Here is a 4,188-nt window from a genome sequence, read left to right on the forward strand (position 1 = left end):
GTCCTTCTGGGCCTCTGTGAGGCTCATAGCGCAGGCACTGATCTCCTGTTTCTTTGGGCGATAGTGGGGGATAGGTCCCAATGCCTAAAGGTGAGATTTACACTAAGCTTCACCGCACGCTGCATATGTAAGACTCGTCATCAACTCCTCCCAAATTCTTGTTAGCCCCGTCAGTTGTGTGGCGTGATTCTTGATGAGCAGTCCAGTAGGTGGAGCTAACAAGAATTTGGGAGGAGTTGGTGATGAGTCTTACGTATGCAGCGTGTGGTGAAGCCTAGTGTAAACTCACCTTAAGACAAGTGGCCAGTGTGTCGCTAGGCCCACTGTTTAACACCCCAGCCAGAGAGCTGGTACCTATTCTCCTACTCACCATCGAGTTTTCAGACCACTAGGTTGGCAGGCTACCGGGTTTATGCAATGACGCCATTCCCAAGCCATCAGCAAATGGCGGGGATTGAATCCCAGTCCTCTCGACTGGTAGGAGTTACATATGTATAAATATGTGTACATATATTATAGTACAATTTACAACCAACTTTGTACAGAGCAACATAACAAATAGAAGAAAGCCTAAATAACACGCATCAAATAGAATACCATCCCTATACAGAGTAGGCAAACCATTCCACACAAAGTAACTTACCGCATAGACTACCTCGGTGTAAAGCAGAGTTGCACCGAACACCAAAAGAAAGACAGCATTTCCTCTAATTCCAATCCATGGAACAAGAAGAACAGTACACATAAAGCCCACCCAACAAAAGCAACACTAAACCGAAAACGACCTTCCTACAAAAAATAAACCAACAACCGACCGTATTTCAAGTGGAAATATGCGTCCGACGATTACTAAGAAGTGCACTACGAAGGTAAATCTCCATCTTGAAAAACCCCATCATTTCAGAAAACAACTCCTTGTGAAGTTACAAAACAACCACACACAAAGCAACGTTGCATTGACAACCAACACCATAAATGCTTTCAACACACAAAAAGTAAGCGCCGAACAATAAGCCATTAAAGAGAGAATCAGTATCTGCACAAACATGATGACAAATCAGGCAGCCAACAGCAGTCACACGAAGATTCAAGTTCACATAAAAGGGTTATCCTACAAACACCTTCCCAATACAATTTTACATTTTAATAAGCATCCCCATTCATGGCAACCTCACCTCACGAAATAAATGCAACCCAAACGGTATTACAAAGAATATCATTCCAATAAAAGCAGTTTTACACTAAAAACAATCGCATATATAGAACAATCATGTACATATGATCTTCCACGTCAGGGAAGCGTGTAAGAAAATCATCTTACCAACAAAATAACATTATAAATGAAATATTGCACAGCAATCACTACTAGGAAGCAAATCAATCTTAATGCACAGCTGCATTACACTACAAAGCACCCTGATTCAACTCAGCAATTTTCAATAATCCTCAAAGCCTATTACACAGAAAATCTACTTCAAAAATAACACATTTTCTACGAAAGAACAACGTACCACGACTTGTAAAGTATGCAGATGGAGAGGCTGATGTTTATTGCACTCTTAAGGTGCATCTGGAATCCGTGCACGTCTCCTTAATGCTTTAATGTATGAATCCACGAATTTATGGGCGAGTGCCAAGCTGGACGAACGTTCCGTGGCACTTTTATGGTGTCCGTTTCTCTTAGGGAAAGCAAATCTCTCTTCCTTCGCGTTCTTTTATTAGAGTTTTTGCTTGTTTTGCTTACAATGGTCTTGCTTGTTTCTTGCATTTTTTACAGCTGGAAAGCAGCTATACCATAGGTTATGTGCTTTACTTTGTATTTCTAATGTTTTCTCTGTTACATCTCTAAAATATATACTGTTTATGATGCAATAGATTTGAAGAATACGAAATCAAGTATAATTTTCCACTGTTCAATCTTTCAATGCATACTTCCGTTTCCTTACTTTTAAGGCGCTGGAATTTTTCCGTACAACTTACTTCGATTTCAACATTTTACAGACTTAATTTACTTATCTTCTGTAAAAGATAAGAAAAAAAAATAATGAACTTGACTGACCATTATTGGGGACAAAATTTCACCATAACTGTTATCTCAATATTTCCCCGACTGCTTTCTGAACAACGTGCCGTAATAACACACAAACGCTCGCGCGCGCACACACACACACACATACATATTTTTGTATTGGTTACTTCATGACGTTTGCTTTTTCGCCTCATTTTTTGAATTCTTCACTCAAAGTACAATTAGAATAAAAGGGAGAAGCAATAAGGGTTGTTTTCCAGTTCAAATTCAGGTGTCTGGCTCAGGGGTATTTTTATCTTTAGAAAGTAACGGCACAATAATGCCATGGAAAATTAGTTGAATTAGTCTCGCCGTTGAATAAATCATGAACATTCCCAGAATCTCACCCGCGATAAGAACAACAGCTTATTGTCAACATAAATGTTTAGATTCATCTCGCTTGTCGAATAGTCCACACCCTTTCCATCGTTCAAAAATCCTTTCTCAGGTAACAGCGAATAAGAGAGCATTAAGACACTTCTTTGGAATCCCCTCAGGATTTACGACCAAGCATTAGTGCCAATCGCGGCATCTTTGGTAACACCTGCATCACCCTTAATGACGTCCTTTAGACAAGACCAGGAAGCTGACCTTCCCTCAAGACTATTGTTAGAGTCCCCGTCCAATTCCGTATAATCACCTTTAACGTCCTCTAGCTGTCATTAAGGGCCTTACGTTGACCGGCTAGCAGGCCACCTACATTTGGTCAAAACACGTGGAAAAGGGAGACAGATTCGATTCTCACACCTCTCCTCCTCGTACTGTGTCAATTCCCTTAGGGTCGCAATACCCACATTAACCCCTCCACTCCAGCAGCTGTCCCATTTTCACCCACCTGTGGGTTATTTAAGATCTGACCTGACCCTTGCCTTTCTCATCCAATAATTCCACCCATCCTGATCTTTCCCTATCGTTATAGACAATACAAACACTCGATACTGTTTCCTTCCAGGACTACCACAGGGTTATGTCTGCATGGAAGACCTTGACAATGCCTACTAACCATCGGAAAACATCCAAGATGGTGACCGTAGATGGGGTTATAGGCGAACCCGGATCGCCCTCAGAAGTTAGTTGAGCAGGAAACCTTGTCACGATGCCCTATGCCCGCAGGTATCTCTGGACACAGCTGTCCATAATTGAGTTGAGAGAGACTCCCTAGGCTCTGCACTGCACCCAGCTGGTGTGTAGTCGCTTAAGTAGGAAGCCTACAATTCTTCCATTGGACTTTTACTCTGACGAGATTTCAACTATACCTCACAACATTCCATTCACTATCTACGGCCCTTGTGCAACCAGTCTACTCCAGTCGTGCCCCTGCCTACTCCCTTCATTGATAGCCTCAGGATATACTTTCCTCCGTGACCACTTCTACTGGCTCATCCTACAACAAGAGTTCAAGTCCACTGACTCATCAGGTAAAGTGTCGAGAACTGTATTTTCAACTAGTTATCAGTGTCTGTAATCCAGTCCCTATTCCTAGAAATTTCCATTCCTATTCCCAGATTCACAATCCATTTGAATTTTGTCTCCCAATTTCATTCCAGTGAACAGTGGCTTTTTATTTTAGTGACATATATACTCGTGTTACTAAGTGAAGTGATATAGTTCTAATTTTGATTAGTGATTTGTTGTATTTGGTGGCAAGCATAATCGAGTATATATCAGCTTGGAATATATGCCAATTATGTAATTTGTTTTTGCACTTACGCCACTAGTAAATAAATTCTTGCAATATCTTAGCTTCAGTCATTACAACTTTAACAGTCTTGCAGATATACTGGCAGTGCTGTTGTGTCTACTTGTGTGTTAAGCAATGGTGCTATTAGAAACAACTCACAAGTGCATCATATTTCTCAAGTGATCATAGACACAGTATACGGTGGTGCATTTCCAGAACCTGCTGTTCCTTGCCAGGCACGTCGAAGGAAATGCAACTTACTCTTAGAGCGTGTTAATCTTAGAAGCTAATTCTATTTATTTTGGTTACATCAATTCGTACCTGGTGTGGCACTAATTAGTCTTTGTAAACCTCTTAAAGTGGCAGACAGTGGCATGGTGTTCCTATAGAAATCCTGCAATATCCTTGCATTTCTCGTGAAATTATACTTTAATTTAGT

This window comes from Macrobrachium nipponense, chromosome 2, assembly GCF_015104395.2.
Source record: "Macrobrachium nipponense isolate FS-2020 chromosome 2, ASM1510439v2, whole genome shotgun sequence".
NCBI classification, from domain to species: Eukaryota; Metazoa; Arthropoda; class Malacostraca; order Decapoda; family Palaemonidae; genus Macrobrachium; species Macrobrachium nipponense.